Raw genomic sequence first — 25,492 nt, 5'->3', positions numbered from 1 at the left:
GAAGATGATACAATATGGACCACTTCCAGGGAAAAATTCATGATGCCTGACTAAGGACAGAACTTGAGCAGCCAAGCTGTCAACTTGAGGGTCTGGATGGAGGGATGGAACTGTCCTGACATACGAGTCAACAGATCTGGAGCTGGGTCCAGAATCCGGGGCTTGTCCATTAGATAGGGTTGAAGGAAGGGAAACCAAATCTGATGAGGCCAGTGAGGATCATTTTGCTTCCCAAAGACTGTGCTTTCTGAATGACCTTTGATATCAGAGGTAATGGTGGAAAGGCAAAAAGAAGACCGGAGGGTCAATCGTGAACCAGAGCATCCCTGGGTGTCTCCCCCTCCGGGGGGATAAGGGTGAAGTAGCTGCTGCATTTGGCATTGAGGGGGCTGGAAAATAGATTGCAGCAAGCTGACCCCATCTGTGGAATATCATCTCCGCAACATAATTGTTCAGGGACCACTCATGAGGCATTAGGATAGCTCTGCTCAGCCTGTCGGCAATCACGTTGAACTTCCCCGGTACATGCGTTGCAACTAGAAAGCATTGGGAAGACACCGCCCACTGCCAAACTCGAAGTGCCTCTCTGCAAAGGGGTATGATTTGGTTCCTCCCTGTTTGTTCAGATGCCATACCACTGACATGTTGTCTGAGTGGATTGCAATTGTCCCTAGAGGGAGAAAGCCCTGAAGTGCTTGCAATGCTAATAGCAGCGCTCTCATCTCCAAGACATTGATTTCCAATTGGGTCTTGTGATCCTGCCATATGCCTTGGACAGTCCTGCCGAGATAATACCCCGCCCCCCCCAATCTGGGAGGCATCTGTGGTCACCGTGGCAAATGGAGAAGATGGAACAAAAGACTTGCCCACATTGAGACTGCTGGCCTGAAGCCACCAGCGTAGATCCTGCTTGCACGTGTCTGTAATTAGAATAGAATGGGAGAGTGGAAGATGCTGTAGTGACCATTGGGCAAAAAGCAGCCAGTGAAGAACCCTCATGCGTAGTCTGGCAAGGGGAACTAGCATGATCGTGGCAGCCAAGGTCCCTAATAACTTGAGGACCACTTTTGCCTTGACCTTCCTCAATGGTAGTAAGGCATAGACCTGCTGTTGTATAACATGAATTCTCTCTTCTGGTAAGAAGGCCATCATGAGCACCGTATCTAGTTCGGCACCGATAAAGGTGACATGCTGCGAGGGCAACAAGGCAGATTTTTCCAATTTAGAGTAATTCCTAACCTTTGGCACAGTGTAATGGTGGCGTCCCTGGTCTGTAACAGTAGATGCCTGGTGGTGGCAGAACAGAGCCAGTCGTCCAGGTACAGAAACACTTGGAATCCCTGATGTCTCAAGTGAGCCATTACCACTGCCATGCATTTGGTGAACACCCTGGGGGCTGTGGTGAGACCAAAGGGCAAAGCACGAAACTGAAAATGACTGGCTCCCAGCTGGAAGTGTAGATGACTTCTCAATGCTCTGTCCATCTTGATATGGTAGCAAGCATCTTTGAGGTTGATGGAGCACATCCACACATCTTTCCCTAACAGAGGGAGTATTGACTGTAAGGTGATCATGCAGAACTTGGACTTTTGTGCATGAAGGTTCAATCGGCTGAGATCCAAGATGGGTTTCAGGTCCCCTGTTCTTTCTGGCACCAAAAAGAATCTTAAGTAAGTCTCTAATCCTACTTGGTCTGCGGGGACAGGCTGGATGGCTCCTTTGAGAGCAACTTTTTTATTTCTAAAGTCGCAGAATCCCTGTGACTGGGTGGAACATCTGGGATCCTCTTGGTTGGTGGGGAAGGAATATGATAACCTCTGGAAATTATCTTTAATACCCACTCGGCATGGGTGATGACTTGCCAGGCTTCTAGGAATAAAGAAATGCGACCCCCGACTGGCTCCAGAGATGCACAGTTGGGACTTCCTTCAGGAGCGCTGGTAGGAAGGACCATGAAAGGAATCATGGTCCCACTGGTTACATGGGCCTCCTCTGCCTCTAGGATGGCATCTACCTGAATTTCCACCACCTCCCCTGCCTTTGGAGGAGGAATCACTTTATGCGTCCTGAAAAATACCTCTGCGACGTTTTTCCTTCCTGCTCGCACCTAGTGAGAGTGTCCTTCACCTTGGTTCTGAACAATGATGAACCATCAAAGGGGGCAATGGCGAACGTAGACTTGAAGGCCCAAGCGCATCCAGGAGTGTCTCCTAAGAAAGAATCCGGAACCGGCTGCTCTACTCGTTCCATCGGCTGTGTATGAGATCAGCCTCATGGAGGAGTTGTTAAGGGAATTTACGGTAGTCATCTGTGCATTGACCTTCTGTGCCACAGCATCAGAGATGTTACCCTGTAGAGAATCTCCTAGCTCTTTTAGGAGATCTCTCTGGAGCCTTGTAAAATACATCAAGTAGTTCAGCAATCTCAGTGTAAAGGCCACTGAGGTAAACATATGCTTCCCATATGTGTCCATAGCCTGGGACTGCTTGCTAGGTGGATGGATGGTAGACGAAGTTTCAGCAAGTTCCTTCTTGGTAGCTGCTGCCACCACCATGGCATCTACTGGAACGCCTTTTGTTAGATATTCCTTGTCAGTGGGGGTGGACAAAAACTTATTGAGTCTCCTATGGATCGGTTCCACAATGTCAGGCATTTCCCACACCTTTCGACAGACAAGATCTAGTAGCTCATTGAAAGGGGGAGAAAACCAAGAGGCGGAGGGTTGAGACCCGAAAGCCTTCAGGAACACCGACTCCTTATCAGATGGGGATTTGGAGGGCCAGCTGCCTCTCTGCTTCAAGATCTCAAGGATATCTGAAAAAGAGATATCTTCAGAAGACGGCTTGGGGGGGGGGGCCCTTCTGACTCCTCGAGGTCGGTGTCCGACGAGAGAGACTCATCCGAGGAGTCGAGGTGTTTCCTCTTACACAAACTCTTTCTGGTGGGCTCCTCAGGCAAAAACACTCGGGAGACGTCAGAAAGTTTGGGACCACTCATGGATATATCCTGAGGCTTAGGGTCTCAGTTGCTCAGGGATAGAGGGTGATCCAAAACAGACACCGATGCTGGAGGGGGCAGAGTATCGGTGTAGGATGCAGCTGATGACCTGGCCAGCACGCTCCTCATAACCTCGAAGGCTGATCCCCCCAACTCCAAAGGCCGACTAACTGTAGAGGATAGAGTAGTAGCCCTCGGCGCCAAGATGAGGTCCGAAGCAGATGTCGGGTCCAAGCTCACTCGAGCCAAAGCACCGAGAGGAAGGCTCGCTGATGAACGATCCGAGCCCTCCCCCTCAGGTCCGACCAGAGAACAGTGGAACCTTGTACCCCTGTGGACTGAGCCGACGGGGTCGGTGCAAAAATCGGAAGTGAGAGGCCAGGCGAGGCAAGTGAACTGACCTAATGGCACCCAATGGAACCAACAACTCTGGCTCCGAAGGCTGAGAAAGGCTCGGAGGAGGAACAACAAAGGAAGAAGAGGCCATAGGCTCCGGAGCCGACTGGGCCAGAGCCGAAATCAATTTGGCCAACACCAATGACTGAAGCAGTTTTTTCACCACTCTACCACACACACAGAGCTATGAAAATAGCTTTTTTGAGCAACACAAGTCAAACGTTTATAAAAAGTTTATAAACAGTATACTTAGCCACAGCCAAAAGCGAGACCACGTCTGAGCATAATGAGCGGCAAACGAGATCTGGGGAATAGACCTGTTGCATGATGGGATACCTCTTAGCCATGAGCCAATTGAAGACTTCGAGCTAGAGTATGGCCGAGTCATAACCAAGGTTCGGCTCCGAATCCATGGGTAAGAATGAAGGCGAGATTGGACTACATGACATTAACATTCCTTTTAAACTGGATTCAATTGGTATCCTAAATTGTGTAAGTTAACAACTTTGTTAACACACCTCACTGAGACAGAAGACCTTATCATAAGTTCTCCAGTGAAAAAAATTAAAAACATGACTCATTTTGAACTTAACTGTCATAAGAAGTAGAAATACAAACATTCTGCTATGGTACACAGACATGATGCTTTGTGGGTATTACTTTTATCAGACTTAAAGATGGCTACTTCTGTAAAGGAATTCCCACTGGCCATCCATCCAAAATACTGAACCTAATGCGAGGTTGCTAAGCAACGTTTATTTTTTTTTAGCAATCAATTGCTTCTTACTTGTATTTGGCTTACAGAAGTACACTCACCTCAGTTTACCTAGGTATTTACCACTCATGGATGTGCCTGATCCGCACCAAAGCATTACACCAGCGGATTCTTTTAACTAGCCACTCAGCACATTCACAACAGTTTTACACTACATCAGTGAAAAAAAAAAAAAAAAATATATATATATATATATATATATATATATATATATATATGCTTTCCTTTGGAATGACAGCATCCATGTTAAAAGCATATAATATCAAAAGTCACTGACTTGTTCATAAGAACTAAACAATATTGCATACAAAACATAAATTTCACAGACTAATTATTCATTCCATTTTACAGGCCCATCAGCTGTTCGAATTATCCTTTAGGTGTACGACTGATCAGGGTCTTTTCCTTCTCTGAATGGCACATCTTTGTTTGAATATTCAGAACTAAAGCTTCCTTTAATGTTCATGAGATTTTCAGTACTGCATGAAAACTCTAAACCTGACTGCTTGTGCTTTAAAAGCATACTATGGGTATTTCACTGCATGTTTTTGTAATCTGCCCTTAATGATGAACTGAATGTAGAACGTGAAGGAGGCTGCAGAATCAGCTGTACAGGAAAGCATGACATACAAGCCAAGTGCAATTATGTCATTAAATTCATGTTTGATGTCAGCCTCCTTTAAACAAATGAAACGGTTCTGCCAGCCTATTAAGTGCTAATGTTACACTAGCCAAATGCCTCATCTCCAGCAATACATATACGGATTCCATGTGTTGGGAACAAAGCATCTGCTAACTTCACTTAGAGTAGTTAAATGTTTCTTACATAAATCATTATTATGGATATGCCCATTAAGATTTAATATGTTTAGGGAGCTAGCTGTACAACATCAGCAGCTATAATTGCAGATATAAAGTTCTGAGCTATATACTACAATGATCTTATCTTTTATGGGTCTCTTCCTCAGATTCTGTGCATAACTGCTGTTTAATTTCTTTTCCTCTCCTTCTGTTTACCTCCACTTTGCCTTTATTTTACTATTATATTCAATCAATATGTACTTTGATTGCATATTCATGTTTTAGACTAAGAACTCTGAACCGGGTTGAAATACTACTATGCTGAACTTAATACTACTATGCTGAACTTCCCTTCTGAAAATGTAAAGGACAAGAAAGATTGAAACATATTACATCACCTATTTCCCTGGTTAAAATAAAATAACAAAGGCAGGTTTGAAATCATGCTTACAGTTTTCCAACACTGAAAGAGCAAAGTCCATTTCTATAACAGCTTTATGCCTGTTATGATCTTTCTGTTTATATATTGGCACAATACATCAACCATGTTACTATTCTAAATGGCTAAAATGCATACCAGCAAGAAAAAAAGTGGGGTAGCCTGGATAAAAATTAAGACTTGATAAAGTAATGCAACAAAGCTGTAGAAAAGTATGGAGAGAGAAGCTCATGAAACAACTGAGAACAAGAAAAGTGGCAAAAACACTTTTCACAAATATAATTAAACAACCATTTTGCTGACATTAATTGTATATGCACAGCAGCAAGCAAAATTCACCCACAGACAGCTGAAATTAGAATGGTATGAGCATTGCAATACCTAAGTTCACTCGACATCCGTGACTGTCACATTTAAAGGTTGCTTAAGCCAAGCAAAGCCAATCAGACTTACATGGAACTGCAAAAGCAGTTACAACATAAATACAAAATAAACATTGAAAATAGAATGGTAAAAAGAAGAAATGCAAGGCTTAAGAAGTCATATGATACTTAGTGGATAATTCTGAAGGGCTGAAAACTTACCTCACCTAGCAGCAGACATCAGAAAACATGTAAAACTTACCTGAAAGAAAAAAAAACACATATTACTCAAGACATATATTTGTAAAGAAACTGTTAACAAATTTTAAAATGGTACTCTTACTGAAATTAAACATAATGGAATTCAGTGGGTGGGGTTACAAGGTTATATACGCAACTGGATAATATGAGCCTAGTTATGCAAGGCACTACATTTGTGTTGCACATATTTTATTTCATTCAAAACCATCTAGCAAAGAAACAATAAAAAACTGATAATCTTATAGATTTGATATTTGTCCTCTTGTAAAACCAAATAACATTTGCAAGTTGAAATAATTTGGTGACCTCAGATAATCAGGTTAAAATAATTTATTTTTTATTTACTGGCATTTGGTTACTATGAAAGTCCGACTAGGAAGGAGCCCATTTTCAGAGGAGGCCCGGGAAAAAAGTCCCAAAGTCTTATAAAACATTCTATGAACAATAATTTTGCAATCTTTAAGAATAATATTAAAACAAATACAATTTAAATAATTGCACCAGATTAGACATAATATGAAAACATTGGTTAGGAAGAGAAGTTACAAGACAATGACAATAAATAGACTGTTTGTTATAAAATGTGAGCCAGTAAAATCTTTAATTTACTCAACAGGTGAGTGGTGACTTGCCTTTTTTTTTTAAACGTGCTTCCTATTTTCACTAGTGCAATAGTAGAACACAGATAATTAGCAGGGTGTATTAATTTTAACTGGGGTAGAGCACTGACCTCAAAAGCCGTTTTGAGTATCAGCCCAGGAAAACACACACCAGCTAGGAAACAGTGACATTACATAAAAAAGTAATAAATAAATGGTAAACAGTGAGATATGAAAACAATGACAATGTTTTCTGCTCAGTCTAAGTCTCCCTAAGTTATTTAACAGTAACTCGGTTACAGGACTGAGATAATACAAATGCCTTTCTTAGAAGAGCTAAATAATGAGAGTTTTTTCAGGAAGTACTGGGTAGTACTTTCAGCACTGAAACCAACAGAAAGAGTGATCCGTATGTAACACTGCCAGTCACTGAAGTCAATAACATGATGAAGGAAAACTGCTGCTAAGGCATCCCAAAACAATACAGACTTGGAGCAAGATTACAAAACATGCTTTAGTCAATCCCATGTGGAGGCTATGACTCAATGAAATATTTCTGCTTGGAATTAATACAGTTCTAAAGACAACCAAGAGCTGACGTTAAAGGTGTATTTATTTTATAGCATCCGTACAAATGCTACATATGGATTTATAAGTATGGCTGATGGGTAAAATACTGGAATAATTTCTGTAGCTATTACACACATGGAAGATCTATTAACAGACATCAGAAGTTCATAGCTAATTACTAGGATAGTTTTCTTAACAGGCCATTGTAATTCTAACCAATTTCCTTCCCAAAGGTGAGGATCAAACACTGTACATTATGTTTGAGTGTCAAACATCTTAACCATTATACCAAGCCCTGAGACAGTGACAAAAAAGAAGTTTAAGCCAGCCATCCAAAGGTAGGAGAATGAAGCCTGTTGAACTGCCAGATGATCAAAATATATATGTATGTGTGTGTGTGTGTGTGTGTGTGTGTGTGTGTGTATATATATATATATATATATATATATATATATATATATATATATATGTGTGTGTGTGTGTTTATATATATATATATATATATATATATATATACATATATATATATATGTAATACATATATATATATATATATATATATATATATATATATACACACACATTATTCATTGATACTTCCATTACAAAGAAACTAAATAGGCAGTTAAAGAATGTTATAAGAAAGAGATAGTGACAGTACCTGAAAGAGAATAGTAGTTTTACAAAATTAAGTGAATGACCAGCTAGTGAAAGTATTGTCTGATTCTAGAAGTAACCCCATATTATGTCTACAAATGTAAAGAATATCAAAGTCAAAACTGATTCTATAAAAACTGCATATGTACATGGCAATATCCCTGCTTATCCAATTAAGGATGTTAAACTACAATATGTATCAACCTGTTATCACGAAAGTTGCACCAATATTTAATGTATAATTTGTGAAGATTATAACATAAAGTTACTTATTTAACTATACAATGCTGTATCACATTGCATACAATTTACATTCAAAGGTTTCCCCAAGTTTAGCAAGCATACCCTCTAACCTCTTTGAGGAAGAAATCTGGACAAATCCTAAAATAATGGGGGACAAAGACCCAAAAATAGGGACAAACTTTAAAAATTGCTCTTATAAACATAGACTGTTACTAGACTGATAGGATTTGTGTTCGTATTCATTTTCGAAACCCAAATATATGTTATTGTTTAGAGACTTCAGTCCTCAGTGACTTATCAAGAAACCAGAAATGTTATGAAGCAAAAATCTGGACATTCTATGAAAATCTGGACAGTTGAAAAGTATGTGAGCAACACATTAATAATGTAATAAAGTGTCATGAGCCTCTAGATTGAGTCCCAAAACACAGAGACTAAATGGAGAAAAAATAAAGACTTGCAGTAAGTCAAAGATGGTCATTTCCTAGACTATTTATTTTTCTCTGAGTTGTGACAATCTTGGAGTGGGGAGGGCCTTGTGCCTCACAATGAAGAAGTTTAAAAAAGTGCAGTTTTCAAAATTAGCTCTTCTCTTGTAGTTTCAGTCTTTTTTTTCAATGTGTTGGCACTCAGCATTTCAAGTGCCAATATTTGAATAGGGAGCCCATTAACAGACATGTAAATCAAGGTTGGCCAAATGTCCTTCCCACTGAGTAGTTGTATGTGCAGAATCTGGAAGAGGTGTGTGGACAGGATATTTCAAATGGTCTAGTAGGAGGATCGCTGCGTTTTGGTGAAAGAGTGAAGTACTGTGCTGTTCGCCAGAGTGACCTCGAACTGTTATTAAAATAAATAAATAAAAAAATATATATAAACCATATCAGAAGGTTTCTTAATGGTCAAAAGAGAAAGTGAAGATTTCTATCAGAGGTTATTTCCCCTCTGGTGTTTTATTGTGAGTTTAGAGTTGTTGTGGCCATTTGCCTTTGTGCTTGTATTCTTAGTCTTGAATGTTGGCAACCCAGGTTCTATTCACGGTCTGCTTTAGATCTTTTGGGGGTTAGGTTTTGCTAGTGATTTCCCTATTTCAATTTTAGATTTGTAGCTTACTGGTATATTTCCTTGCATTTGCTGAAGATAAAACAGTCTGCAACTTTAATCATTATAGTGAAGTGGTTTTGGTCATATTGTTTTTTTTCCTTCAGACAGGAGGGTTGGGGTTTGTTCTTTTGTTGGCATTTGAGGGGTTGCTTTCTCATGCTATATCTTTCTTACCATTTCCTGCTTTTTCTTTTATGCTGGGATGTTCGCTTTTTCTTTTATGCTGGGATGTTCTTCACAAAAAAGGAGCATACAATAAAAAGGGGAAATAATTTAATAAAATAATTATCATTGAGGTGTAAGCAGTTTGACTCTATTTTCAGTGGTTTTAGTGTTAGGAGTTCCTTCTATCATCTAAACATTGGTCTTTCGTCAAACAAATTTTCTCAGGCACTCCTAGCATTCTTTTCTTACCAGTCAGTGCTCTAGTTTAGTCTCAATCACAGGATTTCTGTCTAATGGATCCTAGCCCAGGATGCGAGTTTCTGATTTAAAAAAAAAGTCTATTGAAATAGACTGCTTCTCTATTCACTTTTGTTTATCTCTGGGCTGCCTGTTTCTTCACATGTACTTATGATAGACTTGCTTTCTTTAACCACGAATTTTATTTAATAATGGACAAATTCAGAAATAATTACAGATATCCAATGATCCAAGGCAGCTGTAAAATATTAAGTGTTAATCCCATAGACTTTATAGAATAATACATTTTCTGAAGTAAAATAATTCCAATAATTATTGTCATAATTTATTAAATGCAATTCTCCACCTTTTCCAAAAGTTATAACTTAGGAGGAATTAAGAGGGACATGGAAGAGAGTCAATGTTAGGTGTTGCAGTTATTGGCAGTACACACTACAGGCACATATGATTTTCTAAAGTGCATCAGCTTAGTGCTGGTCATTTAGTTAGAAAAGGTTAAATAGTAATTTCAATAATAGGGTTTTCTCAGATTGTGCCTATCCCCTGTCTTTGCCTCCTTTTCACCCACCTTATCTTAGTGGCATCTCACAATTTAATATGGCAGTTCAGTTTAGAATATTACATGGTATTAAAGTATGTTAATTTTCTTTATGTTGGTTTCCCATCATTAGGTCAGAATTATACAGTAAAATTATCTTGGTTTGGGCTCATTTACTGTATTTTTTCTGGGGCTGTCCAATCTAGAAAATTCTATCAACTATATATTCATTTGTTCAGGTTAGCATTGGCAATGTAATCTGAAGGGAGAACACTGTAGCTTTATGTATAGACTTATTAAGCAGACAGACATAATTAAAAAGGGGGGGGGTAATAGAAGAGGAATGAGGAATCCAGCAACATTGTTACTGTGGGATTAATTTTACAATTTTAGCCACACTAGAAATATTATTTTAGGTATTTCAGTAGTTTTTGGATTGTTCTGCATGCCTGATATTAGAGGTGTGGAGTTCAATTCCACGTTCACTTCACCAAAGTCTTATCAAATATTTTTACTTTAATAGGGCTAATTATTTAGTTCAGATGGGAAATGGCTAGTATTAGCAAGTTCAGTCAAGCTAGTTATATGTTCATTCAAGTGAGAAAATATGAGTTGTTTAAGTGTATGGTTTAATTCCTGGATTATGCTGGCAGTTAGCAGGGAGGTCATTTAGATCTACTGAGGTTGTGTTTCTTGAGGCTTCGCATTTAATTATCTTATTTGATTTTAATGTTCATGAGATTTTGGACTTAGACTTCCTTTGGTAAGCTACACAGGTAAGCCTTCCTGTACGTTTCTTTATGAGGCAGGTTATGGGTAGGGATCCTTATTCAATGTCCCTCATAACTTCAGCCATTAGTTTTTTTATCAACTGATGCAAAGCAGGTTTGTAATATTAAGGTCAGATCATGAGTGATTATTTTTCTTTTATCTTTTTTAGCCCAAGGAAGAAAGAGGCAAAATGGAAGATTTCCATGCAGGATGGGAGGTCCTTGCAACCCAAGCTAAAGCACTTATTGATGAGGTGGCAGAAGATTAGAATCACAATATGGATTCTTTGAACTATCAGGGTAAAAGGCCACATTCAGACAGTAGAGCAATCTGAATCGACACACCTGAGAAGCATCTCAGAACACAAGGACGTAAAAGAAGGATAAAACTGGTCAAGGAGGTTTCTTTGGTGCCAACATCAATACCTGAAGAGTAAGCCAGTCCATCAGGTAATACCTCTGACTTATTTATTGGTGAAGAAATAGATTTGGCCCAGACAACTGAGGAATACTTAGAGAGTTTTCTGGATTCCTTATTGGAAGGAAACAGAGCTAAACTACTTGACTTACTTCCAAAAACCACAAAAAGTCTCGAACACTGTTATTATACCACACAAAGGAAGACTCCGTTGCAACTTTATAGAAAGCTTTAATCCAAAGGTTGTAGTTACATCCAGTAACACAAGAAACACACTGCTGTTCTCTTCTCTAGCGCCTCGGCAAACAGCCTTTTCAGAGTAGATAGTTCACTAAACTAAACAATTAGCCTCCCTTTTAAACATCTACTATCATACATTAATTATTTCCAATTATTCAATCCTTTGTGTGGTATAATAATACTTGACTTACTTATTGAAAGAGGTTTTCAAAGGGCTGATGGGCAAAGGGATTGCGAAAGGACAGATGTGGTGAAATTTTCCAGACATTTCCACAAGATCCAGTTATTATCCAGGGTATACAAGAGAACACCAGCTTGGACGTACCTGTCAGTGCACTCACCCTGGGGTTTGCAATCATACTGCATATCCTTTTGGCGTGTAAGGAAAAGGTTTTGATAGCAAAATATATATATATATATATATATATATATATATATATATATATATATATATATATATATATATTTTTTTTTTAACTAGATACTGAGGATGTCCAGAAACATCTAGATATGAAGGTAATGGAGAGCAAGGATCTAGAGATGGCTTTGGCTGTTTTGGGTAAGAAACAGCTGGGCAAAGCTTGGGTATGTAACTAGGATAACTGAGATTTGGAGGTTATTTGCTTTATAGCTGTGACATCCCGCCAATGGGCCAATAATCAAGGAGTTTCAATCCTCACCACTGCCACACATGGGGAATGTTCACTTAGAACAAAAATAAATACACATTGTACTTTCAGATGCAGCTCTCTTCACCAAGCACAATTTTTGTTAAGAGCACAAAGGGAGCACACTCCAGACCTAGGGCTAGACTTTCTCTCCAGGCAGCAAATAAGACTCTCCTTTTCTTTCTGCAGATACCAGTGCTCTGTGTCCCTGTTCCAGGTAGCTGACACACACAGTCTCTGAGATTTGAGTTTCACACAAACACACACACACACACACCTAGGAAAGTCTGGCACAGATTTACCCGCTACACCAGCTCTAACCAGACTATAAGGTAGATTCACTGCCACCAGCAAGCTACTTCAAGGCTCTTATCAGGGTACCCAATTACTCTTAGTAAAATTAATACTTATAGAAATGGTAGTATTTCTAACTGGCAAGACTTTCAGGAGCATGAAGCCACAGTGTCACCAAATAAACGCAATTACTCTCCAAGGCTAAACGATTTTCTAAAAGACCAACCACAGTGAAAGGAATAGCTAATATTTAATAATAAATAATAAAATAGCAAACATGAAAATACTAAATAAACACCAGAGTTTCAATTCACAGGAAATATAAGAATGACACAGATGGCAAGACTCAGACAGATACAGAAAAACAATATTTACCTAGTCTCACCATTTTCCTAACTGACTGAAGAATTAGTGTTCCCTACTTACTTGCTAGATCAAGGCAAGATGAAGTGGGTGACTGGTCTTGTTGTCAGGTCCAAGACAGAGTGCTGGGTGTCACTATCACATATCTCACTAATATTTAAAATAATTTCAGTGCTGGCTATAAAATGACATCACACCTGGTCATCTGGCTCTGTGCTTTCCCACACTAGCCCCCTGACTAGAAGCTGAAGCAGGATTTAGCACAGATGTATCACAATACACACCTAGGGCTTTGCTAAGGCATCTGGAGACTGTAAAACAATTCCAACCCTTTCATCCTTCCTGGAGAAATCAACCATCCACTCTCTGCACCTCAGGGTAGCAATTAGTTCACCGCTAAGGACAAAAAGAGCCCAGGCCATTCCCAGACATTGCATCTCAGGCTTGTGAAATAAAATCTTTATGGCCTAAACCAAGTCATTTAATTTCTGGCTATTTTTCTTAAGGTAAGCTGAGCTGAGTTTAACCCCTTTCCGTCCAGCATCCTCTGTTAACATATATACATTTCCTCAGTTACAACAGTACAGTCTTCTATAAATGTATATTTTTTTCTAGCCAGTAGGACCCACTGTTGATAAAAATTGTAATACAAGCAGATTTACAAATATATATTTAATACAAGCATCTGTACATTTTGCAGGACCCTTTGGCATGACAGCCTATTTCCAAAACAATGGTTTTCCTCCCCCCTGGCCAACCTCTTGGAGTTTGCAGGTAGTGAAAGACACTCTTTTCCATTCCTTGAGCTTATGCCTATTTAGACAGCAACTTATGTTTAGGAGGACCTACTCAGTCATAGCAGGGTGTTTTTTTTTATTGTGACAACTTGCTATAGTTCAGGTTTTGACCAAACAAATGTCCAAGTCTATGAGGAATCAGTTGTTGTTGTTGTTAAGACAGCTCATTTTGCAGAGTTTAAATATACATTTTTCACTTAGAGCTTTGCATATCCCAGGAAGAAACACCATTTTAGCAGATTGTCTCTCTGGGTTACAGGCCAGAAGATTCAGACAGCTGGCCCCAGAAGCACAAGAAAACCATGCGAGAGTTCCAAGTTTTATTTGGAAGACTGGCAAAGAGTTGCTGCTCAGCTGAACTCAAAGTATTGGTCAGCTAGTACTAAAAGAGCTTATGGATCCTCTAGTGCCTCTTTTTACCAGTTTTTACAAGATATACCTCCAATATTTAGAGCTTAGTCTCCCTTTGTTTTTTTCGTTTTTTTGGTCTGCATATACATACATAACAAAGCTGTCAAAACCTGTTCAAATTCACCTGGCACCTCTTAGTTTCTTGGCAAAAATGTTGGATTTGCCTGATTTTACCAAAGACTGGTTTTAGGCTGGGAAAGACTCTGGGGCTTGTGATGGCTCATTGTCGTCATGTTAACAGACGTCTGTTATCAGTCACTCTGTTTGTATTTAAAAGTTAACATGCAACTAGGTCCAAGACAGATCAACAATCCCAGGGGCATTTATGTAAATTGTGTGTGTGTCCCTCCATATTACTTTATCTGGTTTTCTGCAGTAAGACTCTTTCTCAATACATTCACGTATTTCACACTTGGATTTAGTTTTTCAGGAAAACCAGAACAAATGTATTATCCCTAGTGGGTTTGCATGGTACTTCATAAAGCATTAGAGGTCCAAAATCTGCCTAATCTGGGTATATATCCTTATTCTTTTTGTATTGCCAGAGCTTAGGGAGTATCTATTGAGGTCATAAAGAAGGTTGGGTCTTCTAATGCCCTTTCAAAATATGTTTTTTTTCAACAATATTTTTATTTTATTAAGAACAATAAACATAACATATTAACAATCATAACAAAGAAACTATGTACAAAGTCCATAACAAATAATATAAATTTACATACATTAGGGAATCACTTAAGTTTTCATCAGTAAAGAATATAACTTTTCCCAAGCAATTAATTTGCGAGTTGAATTTTTTGTTCGAAGCTTAATGCTTGACATTTCCTTAGCACACAAAAATTTAGCTAACTAAACAAACTCTTGATTAAAAGAAAGGGGATAATTAGTTTTCCAGTTTTTTGTTATAACTTTTCTTGCAATTGCAAGTATTGACCATAGATCATGAATTTGAGGTTTTGGTATAGCTTCTGGAATCGGTACATTAAATAGAATAAGTGAGTCTGTAATTTACATTTATCATTCCATAGTCCATTACAGAAATTCCTAAAATCTTTCCAAAAAAGGATAACATTTTACATGAAACAATCATATGATATCAATCAGCATTTTCTTCCTTACATCTTCAGCATTTCATATACTTTTTTGTTATTTTACCAACTTTTTGTGGAGTTAAATAACTAATATGAAGGAATTTCCAGGTGTATACCTTCCAGTATGGGGAAGTTGTTGTTTTTCCTACTGATTTTAGGAGGAACTTTTTATTATTAATAGTAAATTATTCCTTATTGATTTTCGTATAGTAGCTCCAATAAGAGTGCTCAATGAAGTTAAAGTCTGATCTAACAGTTTTATAGATCACAAACGTAAATGAGGTACCTTTTAGAGAGCCATTTATACTATTATATAATAGCTCTAAAGTGTTATGTGTATTGTTCTAAAAATCTAAGGATTGTATCATTTTATTGTGGAAGAATTCTCTACAGACCTGCATGTCTAACCAATTTCTATTATCAAGGCTATATCTGGCAATTATGTGGTTAGAGGGGGTGAACTTTGTTTATAGATAGGAACCGATTCCAGTAAAGTAGGTTTTTCTTTTGAAATTCACACATTTTATTATGAACAAATGAAATTAAGCATTCATTAGTATAAGCAATTGGGAAGATGGATATTAATACATTTTTGATGGAATGATTACATAAAGTGAAAGTTCATTAGAATAAGATTAATAAATGAGCAGGTCTTTAGTACCTGCTTGTTATCTTGTGTGTACCTTTTTAAAGACCAGATGAAGATATTTTTTAGATTGATAAGGGGTTCAAATAATGGTTGTTATTAGAAAATAGTACTGATTCATAAATTGTTTTCCAATATGAGGAGTAAGATGGACTTAGCCATAAAAAAAATCATGTTAAGAGTAACTGCATTTAAATAAAATTCAATACTCGGGGAAACTGATGCCTCCTTCTTCCCAGCTTGCAGTATGTCACTGTAAAGATATTCTGTTTTTTTTTTGGTACCATAGGAACTTTATTAAATAGTTATTAATTTGATGTATAGTTTTCTTGGGAGGGAGGATAATCAAGGACTGACTAATATATAGAATTCTGGGTAATAATATCATCATAATTAACATTAATCTAGCTTCAAAAGTAAAAAAAAAAAAAAACTTATTCGACCTATTTATAATACTCGTGATTGTGTTCATTAAGTTCTTATAATTGAAAGATTGTATCCTTAAGGTTTGAGTTTATAAAACATCCAGGTATTTAATGTGTGCTGTGTCCCAGTTGAAGTTTTTATAATTGTTTAATTTGTTTGTGATATTCTTGTTTATTAAAAGGGTTTGAGTTTTATTACGATTTAATTTTTGACCTGACAGACTTTGAATAAATCGAATGTATTTAGCAAGTGATCGAAAGAAGTTTAAATATCGCCACTAATTAGCAGTAAATCATCAGCAAAAAGCTGTATTTTGGGGGACATATCATTATTAGGATGATAAACCTTTATTTTAGCATTTTTTCTGATGTAATAAGCTAAGGGTTCAATGGCAACAGCAAAAAGTAAAGGGGATAGGGGGCAGCCTTGCTTAATACACTTCAAAACTTTAAAGGGAGAAGACAAGAATGAGCCTATCTTTATAAATGAAATAGAGTTTTTACAGAGTTTTTCAGTAGATTTAAGAAATCAGAGGAGAATTTATACTGTTGTAAAGTTTTAAATAGGTAGGACCAGTCAAGGGAATCAAATGCTTTATCTACATCAAGACTCATTATGGTCAGTTATTTTTTTTTCTTATTTGCTATGTCTATTAAAGAGAGAAGTCTTATTATATTATCTTGTACTTTCCTATTTTTTAATAAAACCAGTTTGGTCATTTTCTATCAAGTTGGGAATGATGAAATTAAGTCTGTTTGCTAATATAGCCATACACATTTTGTAATCTATGTTTAACAGTGAGATAGGCCTGTATGAGGAACAAAGAGTAGGCTCTTTAATGGGTTTCAGAATAGGTGAGACAAGTGAATATTTTAAAGAGGGTGGGGTGATTTTTACTGTGCTATCAGGCACAGTTTTCTATATCTCAGGAATTACGCCATCTAACCCCAGTGCTTTATTATTTTTTAGCTTAGCTATTTGATCTTTTAATTCTTTAAAAGTAAAGGGTTTATCCATTTGGCAACACAAGCAGGGGATACAGAATTTAAAGTGTTTTCTTTTAAAAATCTTTCTAGAATTTTGCTATCTTCTAAATCTGGTTTAGAGATATTTAAATTTTCACAGTGTTTCCTAAAGCAATACAATATATTATTCATATCTGTAGCTATTATTTTTTCTTAGTCTCCATATACATTATTTCCTTGATATGATTTTTTTCACTTAAGCATTTTGACCTTACCGCAATTTTATGTAAACTGTTAGGGTTAATAGAGTATGAGTTTAATTAAATTTTTTCTTGGTTTATTTAGACTTTATGATATAGAATTTCTTGATAGTCTTTATTTAGTTTATTAATTTTATCAAGGGTTAACTTATTTGGTGAAAGGTTCTGTTTTAAATTATTCAATTTATTCTGAATATCATTTAATTTTTTTATCCCATTCTCTCCTTTTTTGTAAATACCAGTTTTTGATTTTCCCGTATAATACCACTTTTAACATATCCCATAATATTATGTCAGTTACTACTCCATTATTGTTTATTTCTAAAAATTGTTTTATTTCAACTAATATCCATTCTTGAAAACCTTTTACTTTTGTAATATAGGCTGTGATTCTTTGGTAAAAATTTTAATTTTCAGAGTATAAATTTAAATGAAATGTGCTAGCATTGCGGTAAGATAGGGGGCAGAAAGTTAATAATACATTTTCAATCTTGGAAAGTAAAGTGTTTGATACTAACATTTTGTCAGTATTAGTTTGTGTCACAAACCTATATGAATAGTGTGAACATTTTAAGGAACTGGGTAATTTTATATGATTAAATTTTTTTGGATTCCTTAGATTAATGTAATTTTTTAGGTGTCTAGTGGCTGAAAAAAATTTAAAGGTTTTAGTATTTGTTGTGTCACTGGAAGAATGAATGCAATTGAAGTCTCCTGCAATTAACAGTTCTCCTTTAGAATACAGGCTTATTGTATCTAAATTTTTTTTGCTGTTTTTGCATCAATTCTGGGGATCCAGTAGGAATTTGTAAGAGAGTAGTATTTTTTTTTTCATTTTTAATTACTACAATTGCTAACATTCCTTCTTTATCAGCATATGAATTTATGATTTCAAGCATTTGTAGTCCTTTTTTCCAGAGTATTAATACTCCTTTTTTGTGTGTTTAAATTGAGAGCTTACTAGTATATTATAATTTTTTAGTATAAGTTTAAGTCTTGTGATATTAAGTGTGTTTTTTGGAAGATTACTATATATGTTTTATGTAAAGAAAGGTATTTATTAAAATTTGCTCTCTTTAATTGATCATTTAGCCCATTAACATTTATTGATAGACATTTATAAGTTTTCATTGCTCAAAGTGTAAGTTATAGTAATGTATTTCATACTTTCCCCTAGAATATATATAGTATACGTTTATAAGAGCATTTGTTATGGGCAAAAATTAATAAAAAAATAATTAACATTATATACATAAATGACCTTCATTATGGAACCTAAAGTTCCTGGCGTATTATGTTTTGCATATAAGCCATCTTTCTGTGAACCCGTATTGACTAAACATGTGTCTCTGCTTCTGCAGGTTTAATAAGTAATTCAAAAAGAAGAGAAAAGAAAAAGATAAGGCACATAAAACAATCTATAAGACAATCAATTCTATATAATTTTCAAACATCATCTTTTAAATTGCCCCATAACCATCATGACATTATCTAATTAGAAATTACAAGTAAGTTTAACACAAGGCATAAGTATTATATGAGGCAACTAGAATTTGTAAATACTGGGAGAATTATACTTGTTCAGGCTGCAAAAATAGTTTATATATTCTCCAAGAATTAAATAATTATGTTAAAACATCGATAGTATGAAACCTCTTAATGATTCTAAAAAACAAAAAGACGAGAAAAAAACTTTTTACAAAGTTTGGTATATGTCATGTTCCTTGTATTTCTATTTTATTTCAGTAATATATTAAGGTAGGAGGTTGTGATATAATTTGACATCTTAAAGTGAAAGTGGACACAACAAAGTAAAAAGTGTAGTTTTCACTTTCGCTTAATTATAACCAAAGTATCTTTACAATTCAAGAAACGTGTGAGCTAGTTACTAAGCTTCAGTCATTCAGATATGATGGATTTTAGTTTTATATTTATTTGTGCCACACTGCCATTATAATAAGTATACTCATTTATGGCAATTCTATGTTAACTGATCAAGATTTACACACTTTTCACAGTAACTAGCTCAATTCTGGATATACTATGGTAAATGTAAATTCTACATTCACATTTCTATTTATCCATTGAATGCATTGTAATAATGCACTATTATTTTAAGAAAATAATAACTTTAACATGAAATCAGTAATGCATTATGTCTTGTAGCATGCCAAACCTGGATTATGTCAAGTATCAGACAAAAATCTGATTAATTTGTATTATGCTATAACCCAGGATAGGTTAAAAAATAAGCATTCTTAATAATATAGAGGAAACATTGTTTCACAACATCTATAGGTTTTAAAAACAAAAAAGATCATATTATGTATTACATTCTTAACCAATATTTCACAAATCTAAGGGTATCTAGCAAATGAGTGACAGGTTACCAAAGGCCAGTACTGAAAAATGTTAGGTTATTCAGAGAGTCTCATATTTCGCATCCACCAAAGCATGCGGTTTAAAATTAACTACCTAGAGACTATAAACCAGCAAAAAGCACCTTGGAAGAAGAACCAGCATCAGAATAACTGCATTTAAAGTTTATTAATCCCATAGATTATCATTGACTTTGGGCCTATGAGCTAATTCTGTGCAATAACTTTAACTATATATTTTGCTTTGAGAGATAGCCTAGAGAAAAGGCTCAATTATATTTTCATGCTACATCTGGGAGCTGTTGATAAATTCCCTAGTACATTGCAATTAGCCAGGAAGTTTTAGAGAATAGCAACAAAGTCTATATAATTACGATTCATTAGATAATTATACAATATATGGCTAGGATTTACTGTAATCTGAGGTTACTGTTATCTATAAACTATTATTGAGTATTGCAGTTATTCACTGATATATGTTATTTTTAGACTGTGATTTCACCTTTCACTATGTATTATTATTATGGGTAAGAGATTGCCAGAAAGATAACTGGTGGTATTTATCAAATTGTAAGTAGCATTGTCCAGTATTCAATAATTTTATGTGTGCTAAAAATGCACAAAAATAAAGGGCAGCTATTTATACTGATTAGTTCTCCTCAGACAGGTCTTTGGTTTTCATAGGCTTTAGTATAAACAAGGGCTGAAAATCATTATAGTCTCTATGTCAGATATATAATATATTGATAAATATCAAGACAGTAATCATCATGTCTCATCCTAGTTACCCTTTATAAACATCTGTATTTGTTTGGTTATCTAGAAAACGTCCAGTTAAGTATGTAATAACCTGTTGGTCCTTGAAACCCACCACTCTTAGAGCATAACATGCCGAAATATAATATGCAAGCAGATTACCATGGTTTTGTAACATATGCAGTATTGCAGAATACTAAATTACTTCCAACATAACCAGTTAAAAGCACTTCCTGAAAGTATTTAGCTGCTTAGAATGTAGTAATTAATTGTGTTGTCATTTATATGTTTTGTTGCGGTTTTATGTCTATAGCAATATTCATGTTTATAGAATTTCTCCACCTTCTTGTAATGTTATTAAATCTATGACTAATCAAAAATTAGGACAAGCTGTGTAATTTGTCCTATTAAATATAAGCACTTGTATATCCACTTACTATAATTGTCCAACCATAGACACAGGCACACATAGTAAAAATCAAGGCAGGTGCCAGAATGCAGGAGTAGACTGCATAGAAACACTATGGTGTTCTTAGATGTTAATTTCTATTTTTTTCAGGTGCAGTACATGTGGTTATGTTTGGTTATTCCAAAATTTAGCCAGCAGCTAAGTGAGCATCACTTTGACCTAATGGTCTCAATTTAGGTTTGGTAAGTCAAAGTCAACTGGAGGGTTTGCAACGTCTTCAGAGTTTACTTAGATTTCAAGAGTTGATTTATCAGATTAGGATATTGTTTCATTTAGGAGGTAACAGCATTGGACTTTTGCTTAATCACCATCTGCTGTTTGAAGTTTTTAAGATGTTGTTTTTGGCCCAAATTATTTGTCCTAGGCCCTTCATTTGTTGTTCTTTCATCATTCAGAGACTTTATTGGTCCAGCTTGACACTTGACAGTTGGTATGAAAATTTGTGTACCACAGAGGGATCAGGGTGCTCCAGGCTTGGAATTTCATGTAGCTGACCAGTGGGACTTGTGGGACAAAAATCCACTTTGGTTCAAGCTGGATGGTGTGTATTTATCCTACACTGGCTAGAAGTTATGGAACTTAAATTTTGCATTGTTTCTTCAGAAGTTTTTGTAGTTTATATAAAAAAGGACATACAGGATAGATTTCCATTTAACCTTGCCTTCTTTTCTGTTACAGGTTGGGCCCGGAAAGGGGAGGAACAGGAAATGTGCCTAGTGTCCTATGGGGGGAATCCATCCTCCTTTTGCTCCCCCCCCCCATCCCACTTTCTTGGGTTTTCAGGGCTGTTTTGTTGGAGTCTGTGAGCATGAGAGGGTGCAGTGACTGCCCTCATGTGGATAAAAGTGTCAAGATGTTTCGGCATGGACAAAGTTGTGGGGAGGCAGTTCTTTATGTCACCTGGAAGAAAGAGGCTGTATTGCATGTTGCATGGCTGTCATTGCATATCTATTCTTTGCATGGTACTCAAATATGGTTATATTCAATCAAGAAGGTTGCAATGCCAATCTGAAGTGGTCATTTGTGTTAAAGTGGATGTGGCACAAACACCATTCATGCGGAGTAGTTGTTTGTGCTGAATCCATAAGATGAAGGGGGTTATGGCCAGGATATGTAAACCTGGTCTAGTAGGAGAATCAGTGCATTTTAGTGAAATTATGCGAAGTACTGCCCTCCCTCTTCCCAACATCCAGCAGTTTGTTGATGGGTGGCAGAGTCCTCCCTCCTTTAGCATTTGTGAGTAGAAGTGGGTGCAGAGGCTATATTCCTGTGTGTACAAGGGCCAATAGGCTTTGTCATGAACAAGGTCATCGGAGGGGGAGCAGCTCTTTATGTCACCTAGTGGAAAGTGGCTGTATTATATGTTGGTTGGATATACTGTCCATCCATCCTCACCCCCCTTTTTCCCATTTTGCACATCAGGTCAGGGTGTCACTTCTGCAGTGACAATCATCTTGAGCCAAGGTTTAAACTGCCAGGTGGATAGCTGTGCATGGTACTCAGATATGGTCACATTCAATAAAGACGGTTACAATGGGGACCTAGTGTGGTCATCTGTGTTTATGAGAATGTGGTACAAGTTAACTCACAGCAGGATTTAGCAGAATACGAAAATTTTAAAAAGTTCCATAAAAAGATTTGTCTTAAGATGAATGAATAGAACAAGGTGAGAAAGAAATGTCAGGTGTACACTAAACAATGAGTTTTACATGTAACCGATTAACATATTAGAATTCAAGAATAGTTAAAATAGTATTTTTTTTTTTTTACAAAATATAAAGAGATTAGTAACAAAAGCGAAATCATCATCCAATAATGTAGGTATAATCTTATACCTGAAATGGTTCAAGAAATCCTGTCTTACTTTAAAGTATTTAAAAAGTAAACTATCTGAGAAAAAAAGGTTATCAATGATTTCTCCTTCCTGATGCTTCAAGATCTTTTTATTCACAGTGCAGGAACAATGGCATGCCACTAATGTAAACATTTGGTTCTAACTTGACCACTGGCAAGTAGTCGTTTTGACATTAGTACCTGTGACACAGTGCTTACTTAAAAGAATGAAGGACTACTTTTTAACAATACATTCCACGTAAGGGTGCAAGGTGGTACATTTGATGCTATTCAAATTACCCCACATATTTAAGCAAATGCAAATTTTTCCCACCCACCATTTTATTGGAGGGAAATATCTCCTAAGATGGTCCACAAACTTAAAGAGAAACCCTAGTAGAATTCTAGTTCCAAAACCTGATAGCTTCAGCTTTCTTTTCTTAATATGCTGCAGCACTATACATCTAAACCTCTTGATCACGCTTACATTTCTTTTATGACTGAAATACTACTCGATGCATTCAGGTGTTCTTTTAAATGAGTACTTCAAATGATAGTTTCCAGTGTCTTATCATAAAGCTATTAGCCAATGGCCAAACTCTCTCTAACTGCAAAGCCATTTGAAATGATCATGGACAATCATGCCACTGATTATGTATGACAAATACAGATTGTTCATTAGTGTCCAACTTACATTCTTAAAGGGAAATGACACCCTGACAACCATTTAAAGTGTTAATGATACTACATGTAATATTATGTAGCTCCCTCCTCCATAAACTTAAACCATGCACTCCTTCGGCAGATCTTCCAGCTGAATAGCTACAGAAATCAGCAGAAGTCACAGCCTATCCCATTTCCACAATCATAAACAGAACTGTTACTGAAGGATCAATCCCTTCCATTTGGAAAAGTTCCCATATTATTCCCCTTCACAAGGGTGGTGACTCTACTGAACTCACACACTTTCGCCCAACTGCCCTACTCTCTCCACTAGCAAAAATAATGAAAAAGTGCATCCACCAACAGCTTCTTAACAACCTTCTCCACAACAACTTACTTGCCAGCTGTCAGCATGGCTTTAGGCCATTCCACAGCACAACTACTGCCCTCCTGTCCTTTTCTGACCATATCAACAAAAATCGTAATAACAACACCCTATCATCTGCACTCTTTATTGACCTCTCAAAAGCCTTCGATACGGTGAACCATCAGCTTTTTTGGGGTATTCTTAAATCCCTCTCACTTAATACTCAGGCACTACACTGGTTTAACTCCTACCTAGAAAACAGACAACAAGCTGTGCTCTGGGGTAATGAACTTTCCTCACACCTTCCTGTTACCCTTGGTGTTTCTCAGGGTTCTATTCTGGGCCCTCTTCTATTCTCTATCTTTATTAATGATCTATATGTAAACATTCCACAAGCAACCTGCATACAATATGCAGATGATTCAACATTCATTTGCTCTGCTACTTCCTTACCAGAACTCCAATCCCTTACCCACAATGTATTCCATAAAGTGGAAAGCTGGTTCCTACAGGGCTGCCTTCTCCTGAATGCCAAAAAAAATAAATTATTGCTCTTCAATCTTACAATAAAGTCCCCACAAATTAACCTCACAGTAACATCAAATAATGGTAGTGTTATAACTCCTGAACCTACCACCAAACTCTTAGGTGTAACCATATACCATAATCTTACCTTCGGCTCACACATCAATACCACCATAAAGTCAGTTAACAGAATGCTAGGCTCCCTTTACAGAATTAAACCCTACCTTACCCCTATAGCTAGAACTAATATTGCCCACACCCATCTCATCTCTACCCACTTCTACGCCTCTCCCATTTATACTAATCTCTCTAAAAGCAACCTTAACAAATTGGCAACCACTTATAACAACATAGCCAGATTTGCCACCAACTCCTCATATAGAACCCACCACTGTCATAATCTAAAACTACTAGGACGGCTAGAACTCCAAAATCAACTAATATTTCAAAAACTCCTTATCACACACAACATCCTTTATCATCCTAGTAATACTCCAATACTAACTAGTCTTATCATCCCCTATAAAAATCTCACAACCCTTCCCTCAGCTAACACATTACTAATAACTAGACATACATCCAAAAACAAGGCTGGGGATGCACTGTTCTTTAATACTGTAGGGAAAACGTGGAATCTACTTCCCACTAAAATGTCATCTCTCTCCTCTACATTACTATTCAAAAAGCAACTTAAAGAATATCTTCAAACTCACTGACTATGCCCTTGCACAAATCCTGACTAGAACCTCCCTCTCTCATTTTTTATATCTGCCATTCTTTTAAATGCCTATTGTATACCTCTTATTAACCCCTGAGAATTTTCTTTGTTCAGCCTACTAATGTTACTACTAACTTTCCCTTTCCTCTGTACCATGTGTAACCATGTCTCTACCTCAAAATACTTTGAACTACAGCGTGTTAATGATTGTAAAGTATATTTAGTTCTACTCTGTTATGAAAAGTATATTTAGTTATGTAAAGTATATTTAC

The sequence above is a fragment of the Protopterus annectens genome, chromosome 6.part0 (genome assembly GCF_019279795.1).
Source record: "Protopterus annectens isolate FY-2018-M chromosome 6.part0, PAN1.0, whole genome shotgun sequence".
NCBI lineage: Eukaryota > Metazoa > Chordata > Ceratodontiformes > Protopteridae > Protopterus > Protopterus annectens.
The sequence above is the reverse complement of the archived record's forward strand: the minus strand, read 5'-3'. Positions refer to the sequence as shown.